Source organism: Borostomias antarcticus, assembly GCF_949987555.1.
Source record: "Borostomias antarcticus genome assembly, chromosome: 24".
Taxonomy (NCBI): Eukaryota; Metazoa; Chordata; class Actinopteri; order Stomiiformes; family Stomiidae; genus Borostomias; species Borostomias antarcticus.
The window spans coordinates 2,901,155-2,915,289 of record NC_140257.1 but is presented as its reverse complement, the minus strand read 5'-3'; the positions used below and the strand labels follow the sequence as shown (position 1 = coordinate 2,915,289).

At 49.5% G+C, this 14,135-nt stretch overlaps 1 pseudogene across 1 annotated transcript; it reads right to left on the bottom strand.

The window, feature by feature from the left end:
• Positions 1–1,901: 1,901 nt before the first annotated feature.
• On the bottom strand, positions 1,902–8,110 carry LOC311325223 (protein FAM110B-like; annotated as a pseudogene). The gene is made up of 2 exons: positions 7,820–8,110; positions 1,902–3,048 (listed from the first exon to the last, which is right to left on the bottom strand). The product of its transcript is annotated as a protein FAM110B-like (transcript).
• Between the last annotated feature and the right edge of the window lie 6,025 nt (positions 8,111–14,135).

Sequence of the window (14,135 nt, the reverse complement as noted above, 5' to 3'; positions counted from 1 at the left end):
ATAGTATGCCACATTCAGTATGGCAAAAATACCAGGATGTCCTACTACATCCGGTCGTATTTTGCAGTATGCAAGCCAGCAGGCTTTTCTGGCTATTCTGACCCACAATCCTGTGCGCAGCGGAAATGTGCGTCACATGTGCGAGTCGTGACAGCTGTAGATGAATGTCGCGTTATGGACAGCGACGGATGTGGGCAAATTTCAAGGCGCAATGTTATGACAAGGTAGTATGTCCCAATTGGATGCCTACTGCTTGCAAAGTACGTACTTTCTAAGGGCAGCTGTAGTAGGTACTGGTAGTAAGAAGTACTTTCTAAGGGCAGCTGTAGTAGGTACTGGTAGTAAGAAGTACTTTCTAAGGGCAGCTGTAGTAGGTACTGGTAGTAAGAAGTAGAAGTATGCGATTCTGAACGCAGCCCCAGGCTCCTCTCATGCCCTCCCCAAGTTTGTATTAGGTCACTTCCTGAAGGGGCCAATCACATAAAGAACTGCATTACCCATAAATCTCTCCTCTGACGTGACCAGCAGTCTGGTAAACCTGCACCATGGAGAGAGAGAGAGAGAGAGAGAGAGAGAGAGAGAGAGAGAGAGAGAGAGAGAGTGGGGGGAGGGCAGTAAATTCTTACCCTCAAGCTCAGGGTCTGGATGTGTAAAACAACTGGCTCACTCAGGAGCACGGAGAATGAACCTGGAAAGTTTCCATTTTCTGAATCCTTCTGACAGTAAAACGGGTGATATTGGTGGAGTTGAGCTAATCAATCCTGAAAACAACACACTGTACTGTACTGTCATGTACAGAAACACAGACAAACCACCACAGGGGCCCAGATCCATCAAATATATATTTTAATGAAATAATACTCACAAAACCTTCTGACATAAATGGCAAAAGATAGCGGAGAAATAAGCCATTTATTGAAATAATGCAAAAGAACCGATGGCAAAAACACATCATCTGGTTTCTTCTTTTATAACCCAGTTACAGAGAGCTCACTCCAGAACACTCAACATGAATATGCCATCAGAACAACAACGTGGACCAGCTTTGATCCTGGACAGAGATACCGGGCTCCGGTCTCAGTGCAGAACAGGACTGACTGACCCAGACCAGGTTCATACACTATCTAGCTGTTTCAATGTAGATTGAACAGACGCCCTCTGACAAAAACAACAAACTCTAAACACATTTTTTTAAATTATATATAATTTTTTTCTTACAGCATTTACACAGAAAAAGAAAGTAGTACCACAAAATCCAACTGTCGATGGTAACACCATGGACGAGAAACTAAACAGAATAAGCAAAATAGAACACGGAACGCTCGAAGAACGGTTCTCTGATGCCGCCTGAACGACTTAGCCATAGCAACGCTGAGAGAGAGAGAGAGAGAGAGAGAAAGAGAGAGGGGGAGAGAGAGAGAGGGAGAGGGGGGGGGAGGAGAGAGAGAGGGGGAGAGAGAGAAAGAGGGGGAGAGAGAGAGAGAAAGAGGGGGAGAGAGAGAGAGAGGGGGAGAGAAGGAGAGAGAGAGGGGGAGAGAAGGAGAGAGAGAGAAGGAGAGAGAGAATGAGAGAGAGGGAGAGAGAGAGGGAGAGAGAGAGAGAGAGGGAGAAAGAGAGGGAGAGAGGGAGAGAGAGAGGGGGGAGAGGAGAGAGGGAGAGAGAGAGGGAGAGAGGGAGAAAGAGAGAGGGAGAGAGAGAGGGAGAGAGAGAGAAGGAGAGCGAGAGGGAGAGAGAGAGAGAGGGAGAGAGAGAGAGAGAGAGAGAGAGGGGAGCTGGGGTTTTCATGGGAGTATGAGGCTGGGCTGCTGGAATATACCAATCTGTCCTGGTACCAGTGGCGGAGGGGTGTTTTAGAGCAGATCTGGACTGTACCATGCTTCCACAGCCCTGGGGGGGGGTTGCTATTCACACACAAAGGTGGCCTCCGAGCTGATCATGCTGGCGCTGCGGAAGTTGAGCGAGACGATGTCGGAGTTGGCGCGGGCGAAGCCCTCCACGCCCACCCCCTCCAGCTCCTCGGGGTCCAGGCCGCAGTAGTTGAAGAAGCGCTCCACTTCGGCGCCGGCGCGGGCGTAGCGGTCGCTCAGGTCTGACTTGGAGCGGTGCAGGGAGGGCCGCGGAACCGCCCGGTTCTAGCTCCGCCTCCCCCGCCGCCGCCACCGCCGGGCCCGGAGCAGGGGGAGGGGCGGAGCCTGGGGCGGGAGGAGGAGGAGGGCTGGACTCCCTGTCGCGGCGGGGTCGGAGGGGGGCGTTGTCGTGGTCGTCGCAGGCCGGGGGGGCCGGGAGGGGCTTGGGGCCGGGCTTGGGAGGCAGGGGGGGGGCGGAGCCAGAGCTGCTCCTGGCGGCGCGGAGGGGCTTGCCGTTGCACAGCCGCCGGATGTCCGAGGAGGAGTGGGAGGCGTGGAGCGGGGAGCGGTCTCCCCCGACCCCTCCTCCTCCTCCTCCCGCTCCCCCCTGGCCCCCCCCCCGCTCCTCCAGGAGGCGGCGGCTCAGGTTGAGGTTGGCGCCCTGGGGGCTCCGCCTCCCGCCCGCCGAGGCTGGGGGCGGGACCTTGAGCGACTCGGCGAAGGAGCGGAGGCCGGCGGGCTCCGACAGGTGGTGGGCGGAGCAGTGGGCGGCCCAGCTCCTGACCCCGCCCCCTGGCCCCTTGGCCGGCCCTTCGGAGGCGGAGCCGGGGGAAGAGGAGTTCAGCAGGTTCTTCAGGATCTCCAGGTTCAGGTTCTCGCGCTTGCTCGTCGTGGCGCACGTGTCCGACTTCGAATTGTTATTGGACGCTTTCAGCAACGCCCCGCCTCCTCCTCCTCCCCCTCCTCCTCCCGCCCCTCTCTTGGCGAGGACGGGGCATACGGGCGGCTTGGCGAGGAGCTGAGGCTTGACCGGCTCCTGCCTGGCGTTGATGACCTCCTGGCTCTTGACGTACTTGGCCTTGTCAGCCTCCAGGCGCTCCACGGTGCTCAGGCGCTTGGGGTTGGGCTCCATCTGGCGCCGGAAGTAGTCCGGGCCCTTGTTGAGGATGCGCAGGGGCACATGAGAGCCGGGAACGTGCGTCTACATTTCGTGAACTTGTTCGGGGACGCGCGTAGGCCAGAAAAGCATAAAAAAGTCACCGGAAATAGTCAAATGACTACAAATTTGCCAAGATGGCGCGGTTCAATAGGGCTTCATTTGTGATAGCGCTCAGTGAATGGAGTGGCTGTATCCAGTTCTATTAATACATCCATGGGTAGGACTTACTAACGTGCATTTTTTAATGATTGGATCTCGGATATAATGACGTCACATTTAACAAATTAAACAACGCCCATTTCAAACCCACTGTCAGGAATGTTACAAAAACTTAAATGAGAATATTTCGAATTTTGATAGAAAGTAATTGCTAATACTTTTACATGTTGTTTATTATGTAGATAATACACTAAATTACATAGTTAGAAGACTTTTGTGGATTTGAGTTTCCAGAGGCTTTAACATGTCCTCTTCCTTAGAAAACAGATATAGCAATAGATGAAAAGCTGATGTCATCATACATGTTTACTTATTCTGTTTATCCCAGTTCATTTCGACCTACAGACTCCCAATGCCAGTTTAAAATGAGCGCTGTCTACCTATTTAAGTAATAGAAAAAATAGTCAACTGAATAAGCTGAAAAGAGAAGAAACAAAAGAACACAATATTATGACTCAAATCATTTAAAACATTAAACCTGCAATCTGAGAAAAGGATATTGTGTGTATGCTTTGCAACTTCATTCATACCTCAATCTCCGTTTCACTGTACTGATTGATACATCCAGGATTTCACATGACAGCAGGAATCTCAACTGTTCTTCTGTGATTAGGCTGCTGGAACGTCCAAAATCACCTGTCCGGACCAACGGGGCTTGATAACCAGAGGTACCTAATGTTTCCAAAAGGGATTTAATGACAATAAATATGCATAAAAATAATATGGATAGGCCTACATGTCAGCCACTATCACGATGATTTAAGTAAATCCCTTCTGGAGTTGACAAAGCTGTTTGAACTTGTTGAATAAAAGCAGTCACTAATGGAATAAGTTCATCTGCATCATCCAATTGTAGAATCCTCCCTCTTGCCCATCTGATGCTCCTTTCAAGGGGCTCCAGTCTGAGGAATTAACACCCAAATTAGACATTTCGTGCGTAATAAAACACCAGCAACAACTTTAGGTTAATCACATCGCATAGGTTTTCATATGATTGGGATCGTTACATTTTTCAGCTAGCCTATCAAAGTGGTATCGTTGGGTTTTGTAAATCCTTAAACTCCACTGTAGCCAACTAGGCCTACAACTCCAACCCCAACATGTAGGCCTAATAACGGTGTAACTTCAACTTCACAAGAGCCTAATCTCTACATGGCTGTTTCACACATTTATCACCGATGTAGCCTAGCCTATGTCCGCTGTAATTTTCAAGTGATGAAATGTTTCAACATTAAGTAGCCTATAGCCGATATTTGCCCAGTGTTAAATAGGCCGGCAAGACCATAGCAGACCAGTCGGTTTGGCCAAGCTTGCTAACGTTAGCATGAATTTGGATTAAAACCTTACCTTATAAGTACTGGTTGCAAGACATCCCTGGAAACACTGTCCATAAGGAAAAGCCTCAAACATTCCGTGTCTCTTTACAGTTATCCAGAAAAGTTGCAAGATCCATGACTGTCTTCTATCCCGCTCTTTCTGGAATGTGCACCGTCTACGATGGGCATCATAACCAATAGGACAGCCAGGCGCAAAGACTATGGATTAGTAGCTCTTGGTTACGCCGATGGACATAAACGTGTTATCTTCAATGAAATAAATAAATATCAGAAAATAGTGTATGTGTGCTACTTTCAGTCAACGTTTTACTCCATGTATTTTAGATTTGATTGGATTAGATTATACTCACTTTAGTATCATTAAAAAAGTAGTTTAGTCGCCTGAAATTAAGTTAGGAATGCAATCCTGAATGTAAAGAGTAGCATATGAGTGCAAGATGCAGTGGGCATATGCAGGCCTACATAAATAGAATTACTAGAGTTAAGTACTTACATGGATTTCCACAGTATTTGCATGAATATACAGGGTTTTTGTTGTTTTGTGGACAATGTAGGAATAGGCTTACCTTCCTCTTATTATAATAATAATGGTTCTATTCACACACATCCTGGACAAAAGCTGACAACACTTGCAGTGCACCTCCCACACTAGGCTATATGTAGGCTATTATAGGCCCAGTCGGTGCGCAGATCAAACTGTCGAGGAGGTGCACGTTGGCTCCAGCTCGTAGTCCTCAGTCTACTTGTGTCTAGCTACATGATAGTCCTCTAGCCTACTCTTTACCTTTATTCGTTGTAGCTTTGTTGTTATGTCTATACATTGAGAGCAATGAAGAAAACCCCTCAAACCCCTGTAGGCTACACCTGTAGATAGGCTACACCATTATTAATTATAGGCCTATTTTATATCTAGCGTGTTTATGGAGTAGGCTACATATATTTGGGCAATAAAGCTGTAATTAAAGCTTTAAACAAACATGTATAAAATGCTTTATATAACAGAGGTGTGTAGCTTATATATGTGGGCGGGGGTGGATTGGGGTAGTAGATCCATGTAATAGGCTAGATAAGCAACATGTCAAGATGTTTTTTGAACCACGGACCATGCTTTGTAGCAAGCATTTCCTACCACAGGACAGGTACCACAGGAAAGGAGTAGTACTCTGTATTTCCAAATCTGCCACATCATATGCAGAAGGTACATTCGCCTGCAGTAAAAATAAGCAGCCTATAGACCTATACATCTGTAAACCATTGGGATCCCAGTAAAGGATCTCAGGGGATTCCACTGGATCTGGGCCTGATGGGGAGGAGAGGTTGGGTCAACAAGCTCTCTCCTCATACTGTAGATGCATCCTGGAGTTCAAGCCAAACTCAGTACTCTACCAGTCAGAGGTGGACATGGGGCTACTAGAAGATTGCAAGCTACTGCCTCAATAAAACCACAACCATTTAGGAAAGGCCAACTTTCCTCCCCAGAAAATCACAACTCAGAACACGCACCATCAAATTCTGGGGTAAACACAGACTTAAAAAAATAAAATAAAAGAGCCTGCGACTTCTCTTTCCACCCCCAATTCACTCTCTCACCCAGGTGAACAGCACTGGTCTAAAAACACACCCAGCATTAAGCCAGACCAAAAATGGGAACTTAAAACGACAACATTTTAATAACCAGGCCTTTGGGAAGGCATTTAGCCTGCTTTAACTGGGGTAGCTATAGGCGATGTGAAAAACCACGATGCATGTAGTCTATAGCCTAGGCTATGTAGTATATTTTATACTGTATTATACTGTATTACATCAATACATTTGTATTACTTTCATGTAGTAATCATTTTATTAAGAATAATGAATAAACTTCACTTTAGTTTGAACTGTGTTATTTCAAGTCTCAACAGAGGTCTTTGCCCCTGAGTCAGCATTCCTTTGTCCTGTCTCTGGGTCAGCGTGACCTAAAGTTCACCTCTGAAGTCAGTAGCCTACAGTTTGTAACGCGATCCTAGGAGGATACAGGAAGAACTCAAGCAGCCCCACTGTCTGAAGAGGGGCCAGAGCTTAGATGACCCATTGACCCTTTAGAATACTAGTTCAACCGTTTGTGACCATAACTGGGGTTTATGAACATTGTTTGTATGCAAATTTGTTTGTCATGTGATTCCTGGCCTGAAGCCAGGATATAAGCTCGCCACCTCGTAAGAGAAACTTTAGTATTTGCCTAAAGATTCGGCCCTGGGGTAGGCATGCTCAATAAAGTGATGATTCAACGTTTTTGGCCTCCTTGAAGTTCTGTTCTACAAGAAGATTGTGCATTTGAAACACACTGCAGCTACTTAATGCGATCTTGGGACATCAGCATGGCATGAGCCCTCAGCCTTACAAACATCGGCGTGGGGCTTTAGTCGCATTGGAGGAGGACGAATTTTCATCTCTATGATCATCTCTCTTTTGGCAACTGCCCCCCTGATCAGAAAGTCTAACTGTGCGTATGGGCGTGTCATTGTAATGGGTGGGGCATTATGGTGATTGTGCTTGACTGATGCCATCCCAATTGAAGACGTGGGCGTTGTCCTGGGAACCGGCTGATAGCAATTATGAATGAACACCCACCGCAATCAATGAATCTGGCTCTCCAATGAGGGTTTCACCTGCAACACGGCTGACGCTCATAAATAGCGCACGTGGCCTACTGTTATGAGTGCATGTGCATGAATAAAGGACAGAGTCGGGCTGTGTCTGTAAATGCCATGTATTAGTCGGCCGTGCACATAACAGATCTGGGGCATAACACGTGAGGCAGGTATATATATAACAGCGCCCACAAGGTGGGGCTGTTGGCTACATAACATAAGACACCTGCAACATCTCCCTTCCTTTAGTAAAGTATCAATACAAAAATAACAACATTTGCTCTTAACCATTTGAACACTAATTCTCCCATCCCAATATCAAATAGTGCACCTAAACAGAGACAATCAATTAATCACTAGCAACCAGAACATTACCAGCAATTGTATCAAAATAACAGCATCAGAGCACATAATCACAGTTTTCTTTACTCTCTCTCTTTTCATTCTTTTAAAAAAAAAATTGTTTTTAAATTTAAATCATCACTCTCCTGTGTCTGTATACGTGTGTTTGTGTGTTCCACTCTCAGTTCAGTGTATGACCTAGAGGTCAAGTCTGTCTGGAGGCTTAATCAGCCTCCCGCTCCGGGAGAAGGCCCGGCCCTGTAACTCACGGCATGGTGTGCTCACAGTCTGTGGTGAAGAAGGCGGCGACCTCAGGGTTGACAAGCTTGAAGACACCCCAGGGCTGCTGACGACCTCATCGGCGCCGCCCCTGCTCACATGTGCGTCTCCGGGCTCAGGTGGCTGTTCCGGGTGGGCGGCCGGCTGGGGAGGGGCAGCCTCCGCTGGTCTGAGATCAACCCTGTTGCGACGATACGTAGTTCCTTCCACGTTGACGAGATAGGACCGAGGTCCCACCTGCTGCAGGCATACACCTCTCCTCCATCGGCCCGTCCTGTCTCCTGGGAGCGGCTTCATCCTTGCTGGCCGATGTTCAGCACTGAAAGATCCTTGGCCGATCTGTCATACACTAGCTTAGCTGCTTGATGTCTCACTCTCAGCTTGTCGGGAACCCCAGTGACGACCTGAGGCGCTAGTAGCTGGTCGGCCACAGGCAGAAGAGTCCTCAGCCTCCGTGACATCAGCCGTTGTGCTGGACTGCAGCGCATGCCCTCCGTGGGCGTGTTTCTCCAATGTAGAAAAGCCTTCCAGGGGTCCTCATTGGCACGATCTGCTTTCCTGCAGAGGCTTTTCACAATCTTCACTGCAGACTCTGCTTTGCCGTTAGCTTTTGGGTGCCTCGGCGAGGACATGACATGTTCGAAACCCCACTCTCTTGCAAATGCCCGAAACTCTCCACATCCGAACTGACTTCCAGAATCAGAAATGACCCTGTCTGGAATGCCATAGCGTGCAAACTGTGCCTTGCATCTTCGGATCGTTGTCTCTGCTGACAGGTCAGGTAGCAGGTCGATCTCCCAGATGTCGGAGTAATGGTCCACCATGAGCAGGAAGTCTTGTTTTGCATAGCTGAACAGGTGCATGCTCACCAGCTGCCAGGGACGTGTGGGGAGTGGGTGCGACATCATGGTCTCTTTCTGTTGTTCGTGTGCATACTCATTACACACGGAGCACTGCTGTACATAGTCCTTGATCTCGCCCTGCATATTGGGCCAGTAGAGCGTATCTCGGGCCTGCCTATAGCAAGCCTCGCCCCCCACATGGTTGTAGTGGATCCGTTTCAGCATCTCAGGACGCATAGCTTTCGGAATGATGACGCGCTGGCTCCTGAAGAGCACACCGTCCTGTGCACTTATTTCATCTCTGATGGCCCAGTATTCCCTGATGGCTATGGGGCTCTCCTCCTTTTGTTCCGGCCATCCCTCAAGCACGACTGACTTGAGTGTTTGGAGACACACATCCTCCTCCGTGTGCTTTCGAATCTGTGCGAGGCGTTGGCTGGTGACGTTCAGATAGTCTGCCTGCTGAATGGTTGCCGCGTCATACTGCTCCTGCTGCATGCTGCAGACCATCTCACGTCGGTACACGTATCTGTTCTCTGTGGCGGGGTGGTGGCTCTGCTGAGCGTGTCACTTAAGTACATTTCAGGGCCTGGCTTGTATACCACCGTGAGGCAGTAGTTCTGCAGTGTGAGGAGCATGCTCTGAAGGCGTTTTGGTGCACTGAGGAGGGGCTTACTGAAGATGGACACCAGCGGGCGGTGGTCGGTCTCTGCAGTCACATCACCCCTCCCATATAGGTAGTAATGGAAGCGTTGGCAGGCAAATACTATGCTCAGACACTCCTTTTCAATCTGTGCATAGTTCTGCTCTGTCTGGGTCAGCGCACGGGAGGCGAACGCGACCGGCTGTCCTTCCTGGAGCAAGCAGCAGCCCAAACCGGTCTGGCTGGAGTCGCTCTGTATGGTGACCGGCTTGCTGACATCATAATATCGTAGGACTGGCACCGCCGTGACGAGCGTCTTGATTTCCTTCATAGCAGCATCATGCTTGGGCAGCCAGTGCCACAGCACATCTTTGTCCAGTAATCTTCTCAGCGGTTCACACACCTCTGACAAGCGTGGCATGAACCGGGACAGGTAGTTCACGAACCCGACAAACCGCTGAACCCCCTTCTCATCCGTGGGGTTAGGCATGTCCAGAACCGCCCTGACCTTGTCAGGATCAGCTTTGAGACCCTCCGCTGAGAGTACATGGCCGTGGAAGCGGACCTCCTTCACTCGAAACTGCAGCTTTTTCAGGCTCAGCCTCAGCTTCACTTCTCTGCATCTGTCCATCAGAGCGATGAGGTTTGTGTCATGGTCGCGAATGGCTTCCTCCTCTGTGTCCCCACAGCCCACTATGAGGATGTCATCGGCTATGGGCTCAATCCCTTTCAACCCGGCCAGAAGCTCATGCTGCTTCCTCTGGTACAGCTCTGGTGCGACAGACACACCGAAAAGGAAGTTTCAGCCACCGTTTCCTACCCCATGGCGTCAAGAATTTTGTCATCAGGCTGCTCTCCTCATCCGGGCGACACTGAAGGAATGCATCTCGTGCATCCACCAGGATGAAGATACGTGCTTTCGGCAGCTTGTACAGCACGTCATCTAAAGTGCGCATGAGGTAGTGGGACCGCCTTAAAGCTCGATTAAGGGGCTTGGGGTCAATGCAAAGCCGCGATTTGTCTGGCTTCTTTACTATGACCAGATTGCTAATCCAGTCTGTGGGTCGAGTGACTGTGGTTAAGTGTCCATCCTTCTCTTACTGATGATCCAACTGCGCTCGAACAGCTTCCCTGAGGGCTACCGGGATGTTCCTTGGAGCGCACTGCACAGGTGCCACAGTGTTATCCAGCTCAAAGTGAACATCACCTGGCAGAGAATCGACAGGGCTCGTGAACACGTCGTGGTAGGTGCTAACGAGACATTCTTTAGTTAGTTCACCCATCTGACAATGTTCCAGTTTGTTCAGCTCTTCTGGAATGGTGAAACGTATCAGACCAAGTCTCTCGCATGTCTCCCCTGAAAGCAAGGGCTTCTGGCTAGTACGCACGATCTCAAAGTCCAGCATGTGCGTTTTGCCCCTAACGACACATTGTGTGCTGTACACTCCCATCGAGGTCATCCATTCACTGTTGTAAAGCTTCAATCTGGTGAGACTTTTCCGAAGACGCATTCTAGGCGCTAGTCTCATCTTGTCCTTGATGCTCATCACGTTGCAGGTGGCTCCAGAGTCAAGCTGGCACCTCTGGACCCCTCTGTGTAGAGGCAGGTTGACAAACCACTCTTTCCCCTGAGTGTTCACTGCCCCCAAGCTCTCTGCTGAATACACGTCTCTCTCATCACGGTCGCTGTCACCCGGGTCCCCTAGCGGCGGGTCATCCACGGCGTTCAACTGACGTGCCTGCTGGCCTCTTTTCATGCCCAACTTTGGCAAAGTGATTAGCAGTGCCGCAAAAGCGGCATGATTTTCCAAATGCGGGGCACAGGTCTCGCCCACTTTTGTGCAGTGTGCCACAGTACTTGCATTCCCCTGTGCCTCTCATGCCGTGTGGCTGTGCAGATGTGTTGGTAGACCTCCGTCCTTGTCGCTGTACATGTGTTGCATTAATGCTCTCCCCAGGCCCAGAGCTGACCAGTGACATGGATTTTAACTTATTGTCCATCACCTCGGCTGCACGACAGATGTTAATAGCCTCATCCAATTTCAGGTCCTTTTCTCTTAGCAAACGTCGTCTAGCGCCCTCGTCAGTTATCCCAAGGACAAGCCTGTCCCTTAAGAGTTCCTCTCTCAAAGCTCCATAGTCACATAAGGCAGCCTTTTCTCTCAGTCTAGTGACAAAAGCATCCACAAGCTCTCCTTCCTCTTGTTTGAGGTTGCCAAAGACGTACCTCTCAAAGATGACATTCTTGGTGGGTGTGAAGTATCTCTCGAGTGCCTCCAATATTGCTCCCACATCCTTCTGTTGCTCCGCCGTGAGTCCCAGGTTGTGCTTATAGACATGGCGGCAATCGTTCCCCATCAGTCTCCGAAGCGTCGCTGCCTGCACCGGCTTTTCTTCTTTGTCAAGCCCGGGCGCAAGCAGATAATCCTCGAACTCTGCCTGAAAGTTCGCCCAGTTGCTGTGAAGATCCCCGTCATCTTCATTGGCTCCGGTGCCAGTATGTTGGATGCCATTGTCCCGACGCGACGCTAATTCTAGCAGGCTAACCGGAACTACTAAATATCTTGACCAAAACAAATAAAAGCACGCTGTTCCAGCGACAGGTCACGCTAGGCTCACTGTGGGTCCTAATAGGACTTCTGACACCATGTTATGAGTCCATGTGCATGAATAAAGGACAGAGTCGGGCTGTGTCTGTAAATGCCATGTATTAGTCGGCCGTGCACATAACAGATCTGGGGCATAACACGTGAGGCAGGTATATATATAACAGCGCCCACAAGGTGGGGCTGTTGGCTACATAACATAAGACACCCTGCAACACCTACCTGTCGGACTCTCGCTTCTCTCTCTCATGATGCTGTGCAGCACGACAGGCCTGTATTTTAACGTTGTGTGTATGTTTTTTTTAAGCTTTTATTGCTAATTGTGAGAGGATCGTGTGCCGATAGCGCATGTAAGCTATTGTGCGTCGGCAGTTGCCAACTAACGTGCAGTTCCAGCTCGCACGGATTTCCCGTGGCGCCACTATTGTTACCTTTTGCTCTGTAGCCTACCTGGTAATTGTTTGTATAATCTAGTGCATATCTACCATGATCCTGGAATATTAGGCTGCTCGATCCGATACCTATTCCTGTTAGTCAGATAGGATTTTGGCTTGCTGTGAATTCGCCCTTGTGTTGAATTCACCCTTGTGTTTAGCGTGCACCTTGTGGTTGCGGTGGGAATGTAGCCTTGTTAGGGTTTGAGGCTGGTGGAGGTAGGACCCAAAAGCAGACGGCAGGCAAGCAGCTCAGGTTCAAAATAGGTTTTAATATCCAAAATAATACCGGGAGGAAACACAGGGGAAACACGCACTAACATTGACAATGAACCGACAGAGAACAAAGGAAACAGGAGGGCATATATACTCTGGGAGAACAATCAAGGAACAACGTACAGGTGTGCAACAAGACATAACGAGACACAGGTGCAGACAATCACCCAGACAAGGACATGGAGGGATTCCAACAAGACACCAACACAAGGACACAGGAACAAGGACACAAGGGAAGGGAACAGGGAACGAGGCTGGGACAGGGAAAGGGACTGGGCAGAAAACTAGCGGGGGGAACTAGAGGGCCAGGAGAGGAGGGACTGGAGTGACGTGAGACTAGTGAGGGGACAGGTGTCTAGAGCTGGGGCTGGGAGGACACAAACCAACATGGAAGACAAGACAACGAACACAAGACCAAACACACAAGGATGCAGAACAAAACCAAGTGACAATGTGGACAAGCGTACAATAGTCTCTGGGGGAGTGCAGGGACAGTCACTGGGAGGGGAGGTGCTCAGGGTCCAGGAAGGTCCAGGGGGCACAGGAGCTCAGGGTCAGGAATCCGGGCCGGGAACAGGGGGTGAGCAGGGCGAACCAGGGGTCTGGGGCAGGGGCGAGGGTCTGGACCGGGAGCGAGCAGAGTGGGCCAGGGGTCCGGGGCGAACCAGGGGTCCGGGGCGAATCGGGGGTCTGGGGCAGGAACGTGGGTCCAGACTGGGAGCAGGGGGTGAGCCGGGGCGGACCCGGCCCGAACCATAACAAGCCTATTATGTTTATGATGCAGTGCTAATGGTTTGAGGTGTTTGGAGTAGGCTGGCTATCTGTTTCCTTTCGTTGACTAGAATATTAACGAACGGCCTATCTATGCCTATGTAGGCTAGGCTACTTATGGTACACGGTCTAATTACTTTGGTTGCCGATTACCAAGAACAACCGATTGTATTGAATAAAAGTAAATGTTATTTTAATCTGATGGTGTCCTGGTGATTGCTGAAATCCCACCCCAGACATTAACCTAGGCTACATTTCATAACTATTACAATTGGGTTTAGAAAATCTTTCTGCTCGCTGACAGCTATAGCCTATATTCTGTATGTTTATGTAGAAGGAATCAGAAATGTAATTTTAGCCTATTTTAATACAATTCTATAGAGGGAATTATTTTCACCTGACAGATTTAAGTTGTCTTAACTGGTCACCATGGAGCATCTAATCCAGTTCTGTGCCATGCCAACGCTAACTGATGAAGTCGTGGCCTTCAATATTGCATGATTCATTTTTGTGTGTTGGCTGTAAGCCGACACACCAAGGAGAGGGAATCCTTTTTGTCCGTGCTTCTTGCGTCTTGCGTCTTCTTGCGTCTTGCGTCGTGTTGTTGACCTGCAATTCCATTGCTGCTACCACAAGAGGCAGTAGTCCCAGAACATCAAAACCAAAAGACTCCACTGACCCCTACATGCGTAGTTTCTCTCCCTATCTGCGTGTGTGTACGGGGTGTGCAGGGAGGGGGGGGGGGGGGGG